Consider the following 22,897-nt stretch of genomic DNA (forward strand, 5'->3'; position numbering starts at 1 on the left):
TATATATATATATATATATATATATATATATATATATAAAATAGCCGTTTTTATGCAAAATTAATTATTTGTTTTCAGCAGTACAAGGAGACATGACTTTTTTTTTATAAAATCACTTAAAAAGTTTACTATTTTTCTCAACAGATTTTTCAGAGTAAGTCCATTTTCTGCGTGGTATACGTGTCATACTTTTCTCCATTGACATTTTGTTTGATTCATTGTGGCAGTTACCTGCAATTGGGTGAAATATAATGTTGATTTCGAATAGTATTATCATTGAATCTAAAATCAAACAAGGAAGGATTATCTTTTCTTTTACCAATTGACCGTTGTTATCCAAAGTAATTTTGTAAAGGACCTTGATAAAACCTTTCAGTTAATACATAACTTACATTGTTATTAATTAAAAATTTGACAAGTTCAATAACAGAATTAACTGTGATCTTTATACCATCATGGGTTTGCCAGTAAACATATTACTTCTATCACTTCTTGAAAAATTTCCGGGATTGATTCAATAGAATAAAGCTTATCAGAAAGGTATTTTTAAAAGTTTTCTTTTAGCCATGTAAATCAAAAATTAGAAAATGGTTTCAAAAATGAGTTGCGTAGTATCAGAAAATTGTTTCAAAAATGAGTTGCGTTTTAATATATAATTCATTGTATTACAAACATTTAAACAATCAAAAAAATCATTAAAATATTTGCAAAACTGTGCGGTTCCAGCAGTATCAGATGGTGCATAGATTTCTTATGCAGTACTACAAGAATTACTTAAAACGTGTGCAGCTTAACGAACATTCATAACTGAAAATGGAGTTATTTTGATGTGCTCAACGGTTAGCATTGGGCATGTATGCAACTGACATTATAAATCTTCATAAAACAAATCAGATATATGAGACCATAAAACATGTTGACCCTGATTCCACATGTAACGATTGCTTTTACCAGCTCCAGAACGAGAAAGGATGTTCCTTACTGTTTTAATTAAATGAGGGACATCACACATAAAATATATATACCTTTTATCGCCATCATCAGCAATTAAATTATCAGTGCGGTAAGTCACATCAACATCACCATTATTATCTTCTTTCTCAGTCAGATTAAAATGCATTTTAAAAAATTTTCTATTCGAGATGCTCCATCACAAGTAACTGCTACTACTTTTAAACCAACTGAGATTTCTAAAATGCCATTAGCTTTCTGTTGGCAATTTAGAAATCTCAGTTGGTAATATTTATGACTGATGTAAGATTTAAAGTAGCAAAGTTTGCAAAGCTGTATTTTAAACGATTTACAATACTTCTTATTAAGAAAACTAATACATGAGAAGCAAGTTTGTCTGCCTGTTGTAATGTTGCAAAATTAACTATAGGATCGCCCAAATCAACATAACCAATTAATTCTCCAGATTGTTTCTCACAAACAAGATTTTCTTAAATTTTTATTTCATCAAGAACTATGACAATAAACTTTTCTTGAGCTGAAATATGTTCGACTTTATCTTTTAAGTCTTTGATTATATTTTCGTTAAATCCTAACTTTGGCTTCACACAATTTTTATAGTCACGCAGTTGCCTACGACTTGGTAAAACTAAGAAACCAGGATTATTTTTCTCATTAAATCGTACTGCTTCATAAGCAGCTAGTGATTTTGCAGCTAATCCCAAATAGTAACGCATTATTGCTGGATGATAGCGAATCCCTTGTTTTGAGCTTTTTAAATATTTTTGCTGCTCTTCCCAAAGCAGGTTCATAAATGGAGAAATTTTGCTTTTTTCAGCTCCTGCTATTATTTGAACTAAATCACTTTAAATACTTTTACTTATAGCTAGTGATGAATTTTCTCCTGCTTCATCAAAGCTAATTCCTTTTTAAATTTTTTATTTTCCCGACGAACACTCTGTAATGTAAGCGTCAGACGGTCTGGAGATGTAAATTTAATTGGTGCATTTGATTTAGCAGTGATACAAGCATTGGCGACACTTTTTTTCAAACTTATGATTTCTTTTTTTTCATTGCTTTTGCATTAAGAAAAGCGTAACACTAACTCAATCAGCATAATACATGACTGAGATCGAAAAATACTCTGCCTGATTTAAAGGAAACTCATTCCTAGATAAAAATAAATCCAACTTTTTTGAAATACAATGTTTAATAAACAGATTTGACTTTAATGTGAATATATCAGTTATTCCAGAACACAGGCTAAATGAAGTAACAACAGAAATAATAGGGTTCTACCTCTTTTTTGTAATGCTTAGAGAACTTAACATAACTTGTTATAATCACTTAATTTCTTAAAAAAATAAATGAAATTTGTTATTTTGATTGCACAAAACTTTTTTATTTTTTATTTAATAAGTAAAACAGATGGCTATATATGATCAAATATTATTAATAATATTTTTATATTATTCTTATACCATTACTTAAATAAGTATTAAATTAGGTTCTTTTTTTTTAATTCAAGCTTTGTTTAAAAAGGGCCCGATTATTCTAACATCACAATTTGTAGAAGACTATATATTCATAAGATAAAGAAATTGCAAAGTTTACCTATTAAAAATGTTTTGATACTTATTAATCATTAGCTTTACTTAAAACTTTAAAACAAATTTAAAAACAAAACAAAAAAGGAATAAAATAAGACAAAAAGTTTATAATTTTCTTTTAAAACATTATTTACAATCAATTGGTAGTACCACAAACTCATTGTTACTTAAAGTTGGAAAAAATAGACACTTTTTAGCAATATAATTTGCTGGCAAAGTAATTAAAGAAGACAGTTTTTTCGTAGTTTTATATATTCCAAGTTCACTTGAGTTTAATGGATAATCACAAGGTTCTTACAAATGAAAATATTTTTTACAATTTACAAATATAGCACAGTTTTGAATAATAATGTTTTTTGATATGCAGAAATCACCACAACTTGATAGAAAATAATTATTGGGGTTATTTTTTGGCAACAAAGACAATACTTTCCAATGTTTAATATACTCTATTGTTAAGCATCTGGAAATGTTAACAAAGGACCACGGCAATGATTAATGTTATGTACAAGAAGAGGTAAACTGTTTTGTTTAATGAGTTTTGCATCTTTTTTATATGCGTAAAATTTTTCAGTGAGCCGTTTAAAAACTCGTTGTAAAATATTTTGTGATTTTCTAACTAAGTTTTTTAAAACACTAAGTTGATTATTATCAGGAAAGAAACTAAAATCATCTAATGATCCTAACAATTTTTCGTCAGCAGAAATGTGAACCAGATTGTGTATGTTGTATACAACTGTTTCATTTCCATTTAGTAATTTCATTTCCTCTACAAATTTAACGAGCAGACTATTTGAATAATCACATAAGTTAATGTCTTGTTGTTTTGTAGACAATACTTTAATAGCCGCAAATAAAAGGAAAAATTGTTTATAAAGTTTGCTGCTTCAAATGCTCTGCAATGCTACAGGTATATAACAGTACCGGTAATTAACAGAAATAGTTTAAATTCTGTAACTTTTCATCTCAATACTTCAAAACATGATCTTGGTTTGCGGCCAAATTAACTAGGAATATAAGGAATAAAAGAAATTAATTTTTCTGACAATTCCAGCCCTCTCCATGTTCCCAAACGCACTGCATAAGGACTTACAGGACCTTTCCAGTAAAGCATCAGTCGTCTTGTAACACCCAAACAATTCAAATGCATATAGTCGAGAGGAAATCTGGAGACCATTCCAAAACCAAGATCCAATATAGGCTTCGACTACCAGTTTGATGTTCTTTATCCTCCTTTTTATCAAAAGAACTATCTGTTCTAAGAGACGCATTTGTTTAGGGAAAATAACTTTACTTTCACAATACGGAATGACATTTGATGTTCTTCAAAAAAGCTCTTGCAGGTGTGTCACATATAAAAGAATGAACAGAAAGACATTATAAAATATTGTTAAGAATCACTCCATTAAATAGTAGTCTTTTAACTCCTTCTCGAATTAAGAAAAAAATTAATCAAGACTTTTTGATTTGTTTGTCCCACAAAACTTGCCTATTACAAACAGAAGTGACAAAAAAATCTAGACTCTTAGCTAAATTTGGCCTTCAACTAACCCAGAAAATTTGAAGTGCGGCAATCCATCAACATTAAACTGCAGCTTAAGAGAAGTATTATTTATTTGCATTTTGTTAAAAAAAATGTTTGTTAAATCAGTTACTAAGGCTAACTGACAATACTCCCCACCACAATCAAATAGTTTTACTGTTGTATTTCCCGGTGCATTTAAAAGTGTGCGAGGATCAAAAAGCAAGTGAGAAAAATGTGATTACAAAATGTGAATAACTTACAGCCAAGGATTCTATTATTTATGTGAACTATCTTAACTTTATGCGCATTTCTATATGTAAAATATTTAAAAAGTAATTCTTCTAATTCAATTGGAAAATGATAGGAGCAATCTGGAAACAAATTGATAAAAATTTTAGGGTTTATGCTTTCGCTAGTCATAAAATTATTTATTTCAGTTAAATTAAAGTTAAATGGTTCAAAGTTGTTATTTCAGCCTTATTTGTTATTATGAACATTTTACTAGAAATATTTCTTTTTAAAGCTAGGTCGTATAGAGTTTCTGAGATTTCAACTGAAAATAACATACTTACTTTCTTTGCACAGTTTTGCCTTCGCAGTTGACATCTTCAATTTGGGAAACTTTGACTTTGTGGGCACCTTATAGATGCAAGTTTGATGTTGCCATACGTGGTTTTCTGGTATTCCAACCTTGAATTTCTAGTATTCCAATGAAAGCGTATATTTCAGTCTGTCGTTTCACTTTCTTTCGGTCGCCTAGTTCCTTTCGTATTATGTTTGTTTCCATTTAGTAGACGGGTATGTAGATGTTTTTGCCTTATAGTATTAAAGAATTCTTGAGAAATTTGGTTTTGTCTTAAGAATTCAGTTAAAATAAAAGGCAAAAAACATCTACGAGGCTTGATGAGTGTTAAATATTTTCGTTTTGTTATATATATTACCCCGACATCCCACATCCAACATGCATCAAACTTAAATAATTTGAGGTTTACTCAATAGGATTGGTTCTAACTAACTCCATCCAACTTGTATAGGATTGCATCAAAATGACATCATCATGAATAGGGTAGAATTTTGATTAGGATGGGTTAATCGTTGTATTTAATAAAAAAACTTTTTTTTAAATAGTGATCCTTGTAAATAACTTTTAGTCCAATTCTCAAGGGCATTGTAAACAAACAACGTTTAAAAGAAAAACAATGACCTTTTCCCACGCCAGTAAATGAGATGATTTCTAGAAAAATAATATCAAAAATAAAAATATTCCTTACCATGCGTTGAATGCAGTGAGTTCTATTTATAATAAATATTATTGAGTAATGTTTATAACTAAACAATGTTAACACTTTCCCACCCGTTTAATGCCGTGAATTCTTGAGCAATATTTCTAATAAAGAAAAATTTTAATTCTTTCCCACACGTAGCGTATAAATTTTTTTAGTAATCATTCGAATAAACAATAGAACAAACAATAGTAGCAATTGTTAAAAAATATTTATAGAAATGTACAAAATAATCGAAAAAAAAACGATTTTTAATTGTTTATAACAAAAACACCTGTAGCTTTAGGATTTTTTTGTGATTAAGGTTTTTTTGTTATAAAAGTTAAGATTTTTTGTATTACTTTTATTTTAAACAATTTTTATTTTATATTATAACTGCTTGAGATTTTTATTAAGAATGTTCGCCCATAAAAAAATAAAACTCAATAAGTTCCCGTTCATCAGGTTGTCATTTATACTGATGTTCTGGATGTGGGTGATGATATATAAATGTTGAATTTCTGATTCCAGTAGGTCTGTGCCATTGCCCTTGCGCCATATTGCCTTGATTGCCATATCGCCCTTCAACTTGCCAACTCTCATAAAAAAATGGTATTAAAAAAATTTAATTTGTTTAATGAACCGCCTTGATCGCCTTGCGCCTTGATCACCATATCGTCCCTTAGCACAAGAGCACACATAAAAAATGGTAATACAAAAATGTTACAAGGTATTTCAATCTTTATTAAAGTCATTTTTACAAAAAAAAGTATTTTTCATATATTGTTAGTTTTTTCATATGTTATCATTATTCTTCATATTTTCTCAAAAATTTGGATAATCCATTTTTACGTCATCAAATGTTCTACAAGGATCTATTTTCAGTCCCAATTCTTTCAAGTGATGAAACACGGTTGCTTCTTAAATAAAAGTTCTTTGATATTTCTTAGCGTATTCTATAACGAATAAGGTTTCTTGAGCTGTAAGCTTGATTTTTTGTTCACATAAACAATTTCCATTCATTTTTTATTAGTTAGCTAAAAAAATTACAATTTATTAATAAAAAAATTATAATTTAAGTTTAAAAGGAGGAGCATCGCAAATCCATTCTTCTTCTGTTTCATTGTTATTTGATATTTTTGTATATAAAGTGTTTCTATTTTTTTCCTCTAAATTGTCTTTAAAACAGTTTTTAAAATTTATTCCTTCGATTTGTTTTTTCTTTAGACTTTTTGTTTTTTTTATCTGTAATCGAATTTCAAATTGTTATTCGTTACAAATTCACTCTTCCATTACATTATTATTTGACATTTTTTTCTAAAATATGATTAAAAAAAGTGTAATATAAAAAAGATTAAAACAGTGTAATATAAAAAAGTGTAATATAAAAGAGATAATAAATATAAAAAAATATCATTCTCATGTATCATTCTATAATTATAAAATAATATCATTTACATGTATAAAATTTTGATACATGACAAAATTATATTGATTTATAGCCCATTGGGTATATTTTATTATTCACTCGTAAAAATAATGAAGTTATTTATTTCTAATATGAAAAGCGTTATAATGATATTTAAACATTCTAATTTAAAAAAATATACATTTTTGTTGAATATAAAAAATTTTAATTCCATATCAAAAAAACATTCTTTAAAAAAATCTTTGCTCTCATTATAATAAGTATAATATAAAATATTTCCAAGTTTTTCTTTTAAGGATTGTATTTCGATATCAATTCTTTGGTATGCTAAATAACTTTTGCAAGTCTTTTAATGATAATATTGGCTTCCTTTGAAAACCTTATAATATTGTTTCCTCAAAAAACCATCCCTGTAAACACACGACGTCTTAAAGACGTCTAAAAGACGTTTTTTAGACAACTTTAAGACGTCGTGTGTTTACAGGGATGGTGTGATTTCAATATTAAAATTGTATTCATTGTAGGCTTTTCTTCTGTATATTGGTTTACTTAACATCCAAATTCTCCAATTTCTAAGACGATTTATATTATCTTCAATAATGTCCATTTTTTATTAGTCAGCTAAAAAAAATTAATAATAATATTAAATTGTCTAAAATAGTTGCCCATAATAAGTACAAAATAATATTGTTCTTTTGACCATTTTATATATTGCAATATTAAAAAATGTAATTGTTCAATTAAATCAACTTCCAAACATTTCTTTGGAATAGCAACACAAGAGGTTTCTGTAAAAAGTAAATAATATAGCATATATAAAAAACGTCTTTGAAGATAAAAAAATAATAAAAGTTTTTTTTTCCAATATGTTTTCGAAAAAATGATTTGGATTATAAAAAAACAATCTAAAGTTATTTCTATTTTTCCATTTGCTGTTAAGAATTTTGGTTTTGTCAAATAGGGTAATAATATTTTCTCGTAAATGATTAATTTCGTATTCTATTCTTTTTAGAGCCAACATTCTTTTGCAAAAATCTTTTAAGGTTAAATTTGATTGAATTTCTTCAAATGTATAATCCAAATGTTAAGCATCATAATGAGAACGATAATAATATTTTGGTTCTTCTTTTTAAACCATATAAGTGTTTCGTTTTTGAAGTTTTCAATACGAGAATCAATACTCATAATATAATCGAAATAACGTTTACTTTCTATTGGAAGCTATTCTTATCTTCTTCTCGAAAGCGTATAAGTTAAATAAATTGTTTCTAATTCCTTTGCGATTAGACTATTAACACCAATATTGTTGTAATTATGATCCATTTTTTAATTAGTAATCTAAAAAAACATTACAAACAAAATATAAAAAAATGTTAGTGATTATAAAAATTTAAAATATCTTCTTGTTGTGCATTTATAACTTGACTTGGATAAAATTCCCCTTTCTGGTGAGTTTTCAGGTGGTAATTTTTAACTTTCTTTGCAAGATACAGCTAAATTCTTTAATTTTTCGTAGGTAGGTAATCGAGGTATCTTATTACAAAACTTTTTGTAAATATCTTTACGACCTATAGCATCGTAAATTTGTAGTATATAGTGCAATTTACTTTCCATACTTAAATACACTTTTCCATTTTCATCTTCTATAGTGTTTTCTTTTATGTAATACATAATATCAATACCTTCTTTCAACTTTTCTTTAACACCGAGTGAAACTTTTAAGATGAATCTAATATTGCTAACATTTGTTCTAGTTAACTCGTATGCCATTTGTCTCAGAATATCAGATGGAGTCATTTTTTTTAGTTATTCTAAAAAAGTAGTTTTTAATATATAAAAAATGATTACATAAAAAGTATATAAAAAAGTTATATAAAATATATAAAAGTGTATAAAAAAGTATACAAAAAAAAATACAAGTTTGTTACAAAAAAATATATTTTTATTGAATAGAAATAGTAATAAATAAAGTATTGTTTATTATAAAGTTTTTAAGTTCTTCATGAGTAGTAAAACTTTGATAACCAACAGCCATGTTGTATGCTTCTATAGGTTTCTCAAAACTTCTAACGGCATAACCCATTGGAGATTGAGTATGTTGTTCTAATGAAATGGTTTGCTGGTAATATTTGTTGTTATTTCTAAAACTACATACTACTTTTTTGGCAAATGGCCATCTTAAAGCATCATCATGTTCACTTTGAATTAATTGAGTTGATCGTAACCATAAATTTTCATATGATAAAGATAACTTTCAGTAGTGTAAACTGGTAGTGTAAAGTAAGGCTCGATGGATAAGACTCTCAAATCCATTTGATCTAGTTTTATAATTTGCATATCTTTAAATAGATATTGTATTACCTTTTTTTTTTTGTTAAACATTTGAACAGTAACTTTTTATAATTCTAAGAATTCAGTGTTGTTTTCCTCAATGATGAGATGTGGTATTGTAATTTAGTCTTTGAGTTTCATAATTTCAATGTTGTCTTCTTGTTGTCTAACCAAAGCATTTAATTTTTCATTTAAATTTTTTATGATAAACATGCAATTATTAATAAACAAATTCAAATAATTTAAATATTTTAAATCTGTATAAACCAATCTCTTCATAAAATATTATTTTATTCATTATTTTTTAGTAAAAAATTTAATTCAGGCAAATTGTTTATTGTACTTATTATATCATTTATATATTCATCTAAATTTTCAAAATCTATATTAACTATATTGTTTATATCGTCTATATTGTCTAATTCTTCTTCCATCATTTGTCTTTTTAATTCCTCTATTTATTCTTCTTCGTCTGTTTCGATAGCTTCTTCTAGCATTTGCATTTCTAATTCTATATAATTTCAAAATCTTCTTCTGTCGTTTCTTCTTCTGAATACATCTTTTTTTCACGCGAGAAAGAAAACAAATCGTGAAGGCAAACGGAGAACTCATTTATAAACTCTCTATAGCTATATAAAAAATATATTTTTATATAAAAATGTTTGGTAAAAAAATATAAAAAATTGTAAAAAGTATTCTTACCAGCCGCAAGCTTCGATAAATTGTTTCATTTTTTAAATATATTTGTTAGGTGAAAAAAATATTTTACAAATATAAAAAAAAGTATTAAAAAAAATATTGTAAAATAACTTTTTGTAGCATTGTCATAGTTGCTATTATGTCCTTGATATGCTCTTGTACATGTACATGTTTCTTTTGTTGTATTCAACGACCAACACCAAAAGGCGTTATATTAAGCTTTTATTGCATCTATTTCTGAATAGTGTTTTTAAAATAGTATAGTTATTACTTTGTACATTACTTCGTTTGTGTTATGATAATCTTGTTCGATACATCCAATTTGTTGTTTTTTATAGTCGAGGTATTCTGCCAACAGATTTGAAATCGTTCTGTTATATTTAATTTAGTTTGTGAAATATTCATTTTGCTTAAAAGATATATAATGTTTTATAACATAATTTTTTAAATATAATTTCTTATTATATAAAATAAGTAATAGTTCTTCATTGTCATAAAGTAAACGTTTTAAAGCTCATTTTCCGGATACGTTTTGAAATAAAAATAATATAAAAATCTTTTTTGTTTTATCGCTTCGTCTCACATATTTAAAGTCGATCACTTTGATATCCCGTCTTTTAAAATTTAAAAAAATGGCCAATTGTTGCCAATTCTTTTCAAGTTGTATTGCCACACTTATTGCCAAACAATTTTGGAAGAGAAAATTCAAGTTCTCTTTTTGTCAAAAGAAGGATGAAATAAAGAAATCTTCGCTTTACTTGAGTTCATAGAAAGTTTATTTTCCCTAAACCATCAAGAAACTTTTTCTAATTCTTGATTTATAACTACGCACAGTTTGTTTATAATTATTCAGGAGATAAAAATTTGCTATCATTAGTTATTCCGGAGATAAAAAAGTTGCTATCACTCGCAAACATTATAGTTCTTTTTGATGCCCGATAGAGATTGTTAACATAGATGAAAAAAAGTAAAGGCCCAAGTATTGAACCCTAAGGAACACCACACTTTAATATAGAAGGATTAGAGAGTTTATTATCTCCATAGTATATAGATTGCACACGTTTATCTAAGAAGCTTTCTATCCATTTTTACGTTTTACCCCTTATGCTTTCCATGTTAAGCTTTAATAATAATATTTTGTGGTCGACTGTATCAAAAGCCTAAGAGAGTTCTATGAATACACCTAATGCAACTTTTCCGTTTGTAAAAGAATTTTTTATATCATCAACTAGATGAAGAATTGGGTGTTCAGTTGATGTATTTTTTTGAAAGCCGAATTGCTTGGAGTAAATAAAATTATTTTCTTTAAAAAAAGCATATACTCTATTGTGCATAATTCTCTCAAGTATCTTAGAGAATGTAGAAAGTATTGATATTGGTTTGTATTTGCCTATTTCACTAGTATCTCCTGATTTGAAAATAGGTTTTATTTTTGCAGTTTTCAGTTTTTCAGGAAAGGTACCTTCCTTTAAGGAAAGTTTGAGTATTTTAAATAAAGGAACTTTAAGCTCGTTTTGGCAGTTAATTATAATGTTGCTGTTAATATCGTTGATTCCGGTTGCTTTGTTTCTTTTTAGGCTTTAAGAAGCATTGTCAAATTCTAAAATGGTTAGTTTTTCGTTATTCAATTCATTTTTATTACGATCTAAATATTTATTAAAATATTTGTTTACACTAGGAAATTGGAATGCAATTTTAGATCCTATATTAACCAAGAAGTTGTTAAACTCATTTGCAATGACGTTTTTATCATATATTGTTTTAGGGTTGATTTTTATAGTTTTTGGAAAGCACGGTTTGTTAATTTTTGGTTTACCAATAATTTTATTTAATAATTGTCATGTTTTCCTAGAATCTGTTTGATACTTTTCAAGTAGTTTATTATTATAAATAGCTTTAGCGGTTTCTTTAATTTTCTCAAAGAGATTTGTATAATTTTTGTATTCCGATTTCGTTTTATCGCATTTTTTTTAAGGTACTTTATATATAATCGCTGTTTCCGCTTATATAATTTTTTAAGATCTTTACTCAACCAATCAACAAAGGTAAATTTATGTCTTCAAATTTAATTGTTTTTACTACTTTAAGAAATTGTTTATCTTAAAGAGATAACAAATATCTATAATCGTATTATACATTAAATTGTTATCATTTGAGGATTCTAAATCTGACCAGTCAATATTGGCTTACTCACTTTTGAAGTTAACCTGGCTATGATTGTTTCTTTTTTTATTTATTTTAATTTTATTTGAGATATTTATTGAAATAAATATCGAAAAGTGATCCAATATAAATGTTTTAATTACTCCGTTTTTAAGGAGATTTCAAATAAAGAATTTGTTAGTATATTATCAATTAGTGTTCCCGAATTTTTTGTAGTTTGCGTTGGTTTGTTTATGAGAGAAATTATACCAAATCGAAATTATTGTAAAAACTTTGTGTTTCTTTATTATTTTCATAATTTAGAGCATTAAGATAAAAGTCTCTTAGGATAAATAATTCTTTTTTATTGGAAGCTTTCTAAAATAGTATTTTAAAGATGATTTGAGAATATTTCTCTTAATGTTTGTGGCGGTTTATTACAGGATAATATTAAGATATTTTTAGAGTCATTGTTAATGATTTCAATAGAAATATATTCCCTGTCGTAATCAGATATGTTTAGGTCGTTTTGTAATTTATACCGCAAACTATTTTTGATGTAAATTACAACATCCCCACCTCTTTTTTTCGATTTTCTCTGCAAATGCACTCCTTCATAGTTATTTAATTTAAAAAGCGTGTTTTCATCAAATTCGTCATTAGTTAACCATGTTTTGCTTAAACAAATAGTACTAAAAATAAAATTGTTTTTACCTAAGAATATTTTAAAGTTTTCAAAATTTGCCTTAGCACTTCTAATATTAAGATGAACAAGAGAAAGGCTCTTATATGGTTTAACATCTTTTAAATACTTATTTATTTCATCTGGAAACATGTAAGGTGTTTCCATATTCATCAATGAAAAGTTATGAATAAAGTTTTTATCAAGGTCATATTTTTCAAAAGTGTTTTGTTTTAAAAACCTTATCTGAAATGTTTTCAAAAAGACTTTGGTATTCAAAAGTTTTCGGATTCATTTTTAAAAGGTTTTGTTTTTGATATATTATCAATAAAAATATTCAAAAAATAAATAAAAGTTAGATAAACCGTAAATAAAATAGGTAGAAAATTACTTTTTATTTGTCTTTCACTTTTACAATAAGCTTGTCGTATGATATCTAAGGAAACTTTTGTAATTTTCTTTCAATTTTCATTTTTTCATGTAATTCCTTTCTAATTTTATTCTTCTCCATGCAGTAATCTTTGTTAATATATATGTTTTTTCTCTTTAACTTTGAAACATTTCTTAAAATTTCCCCCTTATCTTTAAAGTCCATTAATTTCAGAACAATTGTTCCATTCTCTTTTACGCCTTTTTGCCCAGCTTTATGTGCTCTTTCAATTTTTACATTTTCTACACCCAAGTACTCATTAAATATTTATTTTATTTTTTGCTCGCTTTCCAGCCAGGTTTCATTATCATCTTCTTTTTTTTTTTTCGTCATTTTACACATTTTGCAATGTTATCTATAAATTTAAACAAATATATATAATTTCAAGCTAACTGGGGCAAGTAGAAATCAAAATGACTTATCATCAAGCCCCTTTGTGAAATACAAAAAAATACAATAAAATTTTACATCTTCCAATATTATATAAAAGAGTGAAATTAATAAGTTTAAAAAAAAAAGTTAAAGGTTGAAAAAGAACTTAAAGTTAAAAAAAGAACTTAAAGTTAAAAAAAGAACTTAAAGTTAAAAAAAGAAGAAATTTAAGATAAAGTTAAAATAAAAAATAACAAATAAAAAATTACGAATCAGTACATATTTCTATACATATTCGAGACAATAAAAAAAAAATTTAATCCGCTACATATACATATTTAATACAATATTAAAATTAAATAAAGTACATAAAAAATTAAAAATACAAAATTATTTCAACTTTTTTTAAAAAATGAGAGAATGTACGTAATGTTTAAATTTAGTTTTTTTGTAGCTCTTTTTAATGTAGCAATAGATTTTATTTTTTTCATACTTTCGTCAAGAACCGAATTCGACATGCGTGGTCTCCGGCATATTGTCGAGAAGTCAGATTTTTTGAGTGATGTTAGTGGGATGTAGTAATTACTCATTGAATGTTTTGTTTAACTCCGTCAACTCTTAGATTGTTCCTCCTTGTTCTATCTTCAATTTCTCTTAGCTTATTGTTAATTTTTTAGAGATCAGTCTTGTTATTTTGTAATTCATTATGGTTAAATTTATTTTTATGAAAATATCTAACGCATTTTTTATTTCTTATTTTTTCCAATAAGTTCCTCATGAAAATTTAGACTAACATTTAGTTAAATTTAGTTCATAACAAACACTTATTGTAAATATCTTAAATTTTTGTTGCAAGTCTTGATACTTTTTTAGCGTTATTTAAAATATTTTTTTCTACTTTGTCTAATCTTTAAGATTTTGGTGTTTGCATTAACGATACTTAAAAAATTGTTTTCTTGTTGCTTTAGTGTAGCTTCTATCTCTACTTTGTACTTTGTAAACAATTCTTTTATCATATTTTAAAATTTTATTACCACTATCAGTTTAAAAATTTTTTGTTAATAAATATATAATATTTTTTTGTCTTAAGTTATTTTATTTTTAAGTTTACATTTGTCAGTTTACAATTTACATATTGTGAATTTTAAAAAAAAGTTTCATTCAATTTTTGAAAAAATTTAAATTTAGTTAAACTTAATTTTTCTTAGAAAAACAAATTTGTATATTGGTTGCAAAGAACGTTGTTAGGGGTTCAAAAATAACAAAATAAAAAATAACAAAATAAAAATAATACAAAATAAAGATAAAGCTTGAGAACTTAGTTTGACATTCAATGAGTTTGTTTCAATTTTGAAGGATTCTTATTTGGCATGGTATTAGATAAAGAAATTAATGAAAAGTAAAAAAAGCAAGAAAGACCCGTAAAAAGACGAAGACTCGGTTTGGCCAATTTATAACTCTAAAAAATTTATAGTTTAAGAAAGATATGGAAAAGATCGCGACTCTGATAATATATGTAGTACCTCCTCCAGTAGTTGATCCACCGTGTTTTAGGAGTTCATAACAAACACTTATTGTAAAAAATACTAATATATATACACTATGCATGTATTTGATTATTTTTTAGTTTGCATTTGTAAATTTATAACTTAAATATTGTCATATTTTGAAAAAAGTTTTATTCAATTTTTAAAAAGCATTTTATATCAAATAAGCGTAATTATTTCTTAAAAAAACAAATTTCTATATTGGTTGCCGAGACCATTGTTAGGGGTTCAAAATTAACCTTGTTGTCTCTGTTATTTCATCAAGAAAAGTAAAGTGGTTCTTGTCATTTGGGATTTTTAAACTGTTAGAGTTAATAGAAACTCTTTCTTTTGCTGATTTTAACAGGTATCATCAAACAAAAACTCGAGATGTTATTAAAATATATTTTAAATAAAAACGTTTTATGTTAAAATCTTCATTTAGAACAAAGTTAGTTTATTAAGTAAAAGTACGGTAAACCATACAGTTTTTTATTATATTTTAATAAATTTTAAAAAAATTTTAAATAAATTTTAAAAAAGTTTTAAATAAATTTAAAATAAATTTAAAAAAAATTTAAAAAAAATTTTAAAAAAATTTAAAAAAATTTTAAATAAATTTTAAAAAAGTTTTAAATAAATTTAAAATAAATTTAAAAAAAATTTAAAAAAAATTTAAAAAAAATTTAACAAAATTTTTAAAAGAATTTTAAAAAAACAAACTTATCTACCGCGTGTTAGGGGTCATAACAAATAAAAACACTTATTGTAAAAAAAAGAAATATTTATTTAAACAAACTTTAATTATGTTTAAAGATTTTTTGTTTTACATTTGCTCGTAAAACGGTTTTTTTTTTATAAAGTTATGATTTTTTTGCTCTGACATTTTGAGCATTAAACGCGAAATATCGAGCTTCTTTCTATAAAGCTTTTTGTTGAAGATTATATACCGGCTTGCAAATCATAGTTTTTTTATATTGTTATATTAAATTATGCAGCGACAAGGTGTTTACTTGTTGATGAGTAAGCCGATCATTTAATGATGTACCAACAAGTTCATATAAATTACTTAACCTTTTATAATTCAACAAGTAATTTTTGTATTGTTCTTCTCGTTGAAACGGGTAAATATTTTCTTCGTTATAAATAGTTAAAGTTATTGTATTATTTTCTAATGAAACTCTTTCCCGTTAATTTTTTTTGTTCTTAACACATCAGCATTTCTTAAATAAATCCTTATGGAGTTATTAAACAAAGCTTGCATTTCAAATACGTCGTTTTTAATAAGTTGTTTTTTTGTTTTTATTGACAATAACACAATGTAACAAAAAAAAAAAAAATTTCTGTTTATCAAAGTTTTTTGATGTTTCTTAATTAATTTGAGTATGCTGAGTCTGAATATGACATTGGATTTTTTATTGCATCAATCGTTTGGTCGTAAAAAAAAAAAAATCAATTAAACATATAATTAATATAAATCGTTTTGCATTAGATTCTACTTTAGTCAATATAAAACATTTACTAATTCAAAAGTGTTATGTTATGTTACAAAACTTCATGTTACATCATGTTTCTTACATATATTACATAATGTTACATTATATTGTATTGTAACAGTCTCTCACAATCTCAAAAAACACTAAAAGTGAACAGTAGAACGAGGTTTTCTTTTATGAAGTTTCTCGTCATCGCGTATCAAACACCAGATGTAGTCACCCATCATAGCTGCATCCCATCTGCCCTGGTATCTTTTCTCCATTGCAAGAATATCCTGATGGAAACGTTCCCCGTGCTCTTCACTCACATCACCCAAATTTGGTCTGAAAAATTCCAAGTGTGAATGCAGGTAATGCAGCTTTATTGTATTTACATTCTGCATTTCATATCTGCGTACCGTACAATTAAGTTTTCCACTATCTCTTTGTAGTTATCACTCTTATTGTTGCCTAAAAAGCTATGAACAACATGTCTAAATGCAGTCCATGCTTCTTTTTCAACAGCAGACATTTTGTCCTCAAGCTCCTTACATGCCAACATAACTTTAATCTGTGGACCAACGAATATACCTGCTGAAATTTTTGCATCTGACACCTTTGGAAACATCTGCCGAATATGCTGGAATGCTGCACTATCTGGGTTTAATGCTTTGACAAATTGTTTGATAAGACCAAGTTTAATGTGAAGGGGTGGTAGTAAGATCTTTTCAACAGGTATCAGAGATTGATTAATAACATTGTGCAAACCAGGCTGTAAATGTTCTCTCACTGGCCACTCACGTCTTGTGAAGTGCTGGTTTGCAGCCCTGCTATCCCATAAACAAAGAAAACACGAGTACTTTGTGTATCCTCCTTGCAGACCGAGAAGAAATGCTAGCATCTTAAAGTCTCCACATACATCCCACTTGTAACTGTCGTAGTTGATTTTCTCAAGCAACAACTTCACGTTCTTATAGTCTTCCTTTAGATGAACGGAATGAGCTACTGGAATCGAAGGAAATCGGTTTCCGTTATGGAGCAAAACTGCCTTTAGACTTCTTGTTGAGCTGTCAATGAATAATCTCCACTCTTCAGGATTGTGAACAATGCCAATGTCATTGAAAAGACCACGAACGTCATGACAATAGCACAGTGATTCTGATACTACATAAAAGTATGCGAATGTTTCATGTCTTTTTCGGTATTTCGAGGTTCTGCAGCTTGGATCTAATAAATTCCATTCTTTCAAACGTGATGTCAGAAGTTCTGCATTTGATTTAGTGAGACCTAAATCTCGTACTAAGTCATCAAGTTCTTGTTGGATAGGGAAATGAGGTGAATCATTCGGTTCCCTGAAATCACAGTCATCATTGAGTTCATCCGGTGAGTCTACTTCAAAATGATATGCAGCTGCTTCTTCGGATTGAGGTGGAGTAGGAACAGGCAATTCATCACTGTGTGGAACTGGTCCAATAGAAGATGGTGTACTTGGATAAACTAGAGTCAGCCTATCTTTCGGTTTTTTATACTTTGAAATGTCAACAATGCAGAAAAAGCAGTCATCATGATGGTTCGTCGGTTCTCTCCATATTCTCGGAATCGCAAAGGGCATTGACTTTCGGATTCCACGCAGCCATCCTTCCAGAGTTGATCTGCAGCTACCACAACTGTAGTGTGGTGCCCACGATTTGTCCTGATCTCCCATAGCCATGCCAAAATAAGCATGATATGCAGTAAAGAATTTTGTACCACTGACAATCTTATGTTTAGCTTGTGTTGGACTAATATAGTAACCACAAACATAACAGAATGAGTCAGGACAAAGCTTGCAGGATCTACTAGACATATTCACCACTTCATGTAACAGTTGTAATTAGTTAAACTGAAAATAAACACACGAATATAGTTAAAATCAGCATATATATATAATGTTTTAATTGCATTACACATATACGAAAACTCCGAAATATACTTTATGCTTTTTCTCAGGAAATCTTGATGATAGAGAAAAACCAATGGTACCACTGAAATCAGCATACAAAAATTATGTAAGAAACATTAAAAAATTAACATAAACAAAAATGTTGTTACATGGTGTAATTATCGATCCAGACTCTCTTTTTTTAGCATGTATAGATACAAATGCCTGTCTGTCTCAAAGGTATTTGAGCAAGAAGATCTAAATACTTGAATAACTTATTTCTAATAAAATCAAAAAATGAAACTAAACTCAGATGAACTAACTCAGATGCATGAAGAAACGCTGCTTTAAAAAAATTAAAGTTCAGCAACCTGCACAATGAAGGTTTACTATTTGTTTTTTTACTGTTTGTTTGTTTATTTCACCCTTTAGTAACTTTTACAATTTAAAAGTTGATAATTAAAAAAAAATGGCGGGGCAAGTAGAAGATTTTATTTTATCTTGTCATCGAGTCCCAATCGTACGTATTTACAATAACCGTATAATATATTTATACTTTACAAACTATTTATTGAAAATTATGAATGTAAAAATAAATAATAATAAGTTTAAGAAATACATCAAGATAAATATTTATGTTAAGAGTAATAACCAAGCAAACAATAAATACTGAAAGAAAAGTAAAAAAGAAAAGTGAAATGAAATTAATTAATTAAAGAACACGTATTTACAAGAGCCACACTTTATACGTATATAATACAAAATATTTATTGAAAAGTATGAAAATAAAATATATAACAATTTGTAATAAAGTAATATTTTAATAAAGAATCAAAATTTAAAAAATAAAGCAGTACTTAATTTACAAAAACCGTAACATTTATGAATATTTTAAAAATATTTGAATAAAAATAAAATAAATATTATTTCATTATTAGTTAAAAAAAATTTTTTTCAAGAAATCAGAAAAATATTCAGAACTTAGATTGGATTTCAAAAATAACTTTTAAGATTAGAGGAAACATCATAATTCAATTAATGAAAAAAAAAGTTAATAAATTCTGAGACATATCTTACTTGAATTTCGGTTTAAAAGAAGCATTTAAAATCGGATATGTTAAAATCCATAATTAATAACATCTGTTTCGATTCATTTTGAAACTGTTGTATACTATTTTTTTTCGTTTTTATAATATTAGGAAACTTTTTCCACAAATAGGTTCCACGATATTGAATTGAATATGTAATTTACTTTAAATTATATTTAGAGACAACGTAGTCATTATCTGAAAATATTGTTGGGTATTTATGCACTACTTTTTCAAAATAGGACTGAAATATTTTAGTAGTTAGTCCCATCCTTATTTTATACATGAACATTAAAACTTGGTGCAAGTTGTTTTATAAACGTTTAATGCTCTTATTATACGTAGCAAGGTAAGTAAAAAGTGTTTGTGTATTGATACTCGGGTGAATGAAAACAAATCCTAATAAAATAGTTCACAAAGCCTCCATATAAACTACAATTAGCCTATTTGAAACAAGGTTTGTTATAAGAAAGACAAAGGTTTTGTTTGCCTGTATTTTAACATGATGAATAAACCAAAAAAATTCGTATTTTCTCCTGATCATTTTAAAAATTGATGAATTTGTCTTTCCTTATCCGCTCCTAAACTATCGAAACAAAAAAATAATTGGTATCACTTTCAACTAAAAGTCTCCAGTGTTTGCCTTTTCTTTTGAAATTTTGTTATTATGAATAAAAGGACCCCGTTTTTATAACGTGCCTATTCAAAGCGAGACGCGTTCAAGATTGACTTGATGTATCAAATGCAAAACACAGACAAAAAAGTTTTTAAAAGTTTGTTGCTGAAAATAATCAAACAAAGATTCGTTTGTACACATTATTCTTCAAAAGTAAAAAAACTATAAATAAATAGATTGACAAAAGCATGCAATATATTATCAAACAAGGTTTTTTTGTCTTTAGTTCCTTCTTTTAATATTCCTTTAATGTTTCTTTTAACAGACTTTTTTTCACAGTACTTCTAGTTTTTCTATAACAGTAGAGACAGTAGGTCTTAATTTTGTTTTAAACCATCAATTTTTTTTTTTTTTTTTTTTTTTTTTTGCCGTTAAATAATACATACAGTTTCGAAGCACATAAATAAAAATAAATATTGGCAGGGCAAGAAGAAGACTGATTTAGCCTTATCACCGAGCCCTATTCTCACGTATTTACAAAAACCGTAATATTTAAATATCTATAGTTAACAAACTATTTATAAAAAAAAAAAAAAATAAAAGTAAAAAAGTAAAATAGATAACAATTCCTTATCATTTAAAGAAAAACTTAAAGAATAAAACTTTAAGGAAAGAGTAAGATCATTTTTTCAGAATAAGAAAAAATAAATAAGATATTATCATTTATTTAAGAATTAAAAATTTAAAGTAAGATTTAAAAATAAAAAGTAAATAAATTAATATACACCATAGAAATAACAAAAATAAATTAGTCAACTTCATAGAAATAACGTAAATAAATTAGCAAACGTCATAGAGGTAATACCATAATGAAAAAAAAAAAAAAAAAAAAAAAAAAAAAAAAATGTTGATACACTCAGTGACATTTTGTATTAATTATTTTATGTATTTGAGTTTTAATTAAAAAAAACATTTAAAATCGGATATATTAAAATCCATAAGTAAGAATGCTTGTTTTGATTCATTTTTAAACTGCTCTATACTAGTTTCATGTGTATTTACAATTTTGGGAAACATTTTCCACAAGTAGGGTCTACGATAAAGAACTGAATATGAAGTTAGTTTTGAATTATATTTTGGGACAACAAAGTTGTTACTTGAAAATTTTGTTGGATATTTATAAACTATTTTGTCAAAATAGGATTGAAATGTTTTAGGAGATAATCCTAAATTTGTTTTATACATGAACATTAAAACTTGGTGTAAGTTGATTTTATATATATTTAATGCTCCAAGTATACGCAGAAGAGGCTCACAAGGTAGTGTTCTATTAGCTCCAAAAATTATTCTGCACGCGTGTTTTTGTTTACAGTACAATTTTTTTAATTTTGTATGGTTTGTACTTGCCCATGCAATATTGCAGTAAGTTAAATAACAATGAATAAAAGAGAAATATAAACTTTTCAAAGAACTACTGCTTAAAAATGGTTTAGCCCTATATATCATTGCTAAATTTTTTGATATTTTATTTTCAATACTTTTTATATGTAAACTCCAACGTAAATGTTCGTCTAAGATTACGCCTAGAAAATTTACTGAGTTTTCTCTTTTAATGTTAGTGTTATTTATTATTAGATTAGGCAATTTGATGGGAATATTTTTTGATTTATTAACTTTGTGGAACAAAATAAATTTGGTTTTATCCACATTTAGAGAAAGTTTATTACTTTTGAACCACTCATTAACTTTCAATAATTGTTCGTTTGTTGTTTCAAATAGTGTATAAATATCACTGTGGGAGTAAAAAAGATTGGAGTCATCTGCAAAAAGAATACAATTTAATGGGTCTGTTGCTAAATTTAAATCATTAATATACACTAGGAACAACAGTGGTCCTAAAATAGAGCCCTGGGGAACCCCACAAGTTACGGCAGTCGGAAATGTTTGTTTTTGTTCATTAACTATAAATTGTTTTCTATCGGCCAAATAACTTTTGAACCAAAGTAAATTGTTATTTTTTACACGATAGTGTTCAAGTTTTTTTATTAGTATATTATGATTAACGGTATCGAAAGCTTTTGACAGATCAATGAAAACTCCTAAGGTAAAGTAGTTACTACTGAATGCACTTGATATTTGATTTACTAGTTCAATCACTGCATGCTCCGTTGAATTTTTTTTTTTGAAACCAAATTGTTTTGAATACAGCATGTCGTTTTCTGATAAGTGATTAAAAAGTCTATTGTACATTATTCTCTCAAGTAATTTTGAAAAACAAGGTAAAATAGATATTGGCCTATAATTAGAAATATTTGAGTCATCTCCAGACTTAAATATCGGCGTGATTCGTGCAATTTTTAGCTTTTCAGGGACGATACCTGTTTTAAGTGAAAGATTAAATATGTGAAATAACGAGGGTTCTATTATATTATATACTGATTTTACAACATTAACGTTAATTTTATCAAATCCAGCACTTTTGTTAGTTTTAAGGCAAAAAAAGGCGGTTTGCAATTCAATTAGTTTTAAATTAGGTTCATCCATGACTTTATCGTAACTTTTTAAATAAGATTCAAATGGTGTTGAATTCATAGGAATTTTTAATGCCAAATTCGGACCAGTATTAGTAAAGAAGCTGTTTAGTTTTTCAGCAATAATTGATTTATCATAAATTGTGTTTTTATCAGTTGTCATTTTTTTTGGCAGAATGTTTCTCGCAAAAATATTTTTTCCTATTATTTCTTTAATTACACTCCATGTTTTTTTAGTGTTTCCGGTGGCTTTGCTTAATAGCTTTGCATAATAAAGCTTTTTTGAGTTCCTTTTTGTTTTTTCAAA

Source organism: Hydra vulgaris, chromosome 14 (genome assembly GCF_038396675.1).
Source record: "Hydra vulgaris chromosome 14, alternate assembly HydraT2T_AEP".
NCBI classification, from domain to species: Eukaryota; Metazoa; Cnidaria; class Hydrozoa; order Anthoathecata; family Hydridae; genus Hydra; species Hydra vulgaris.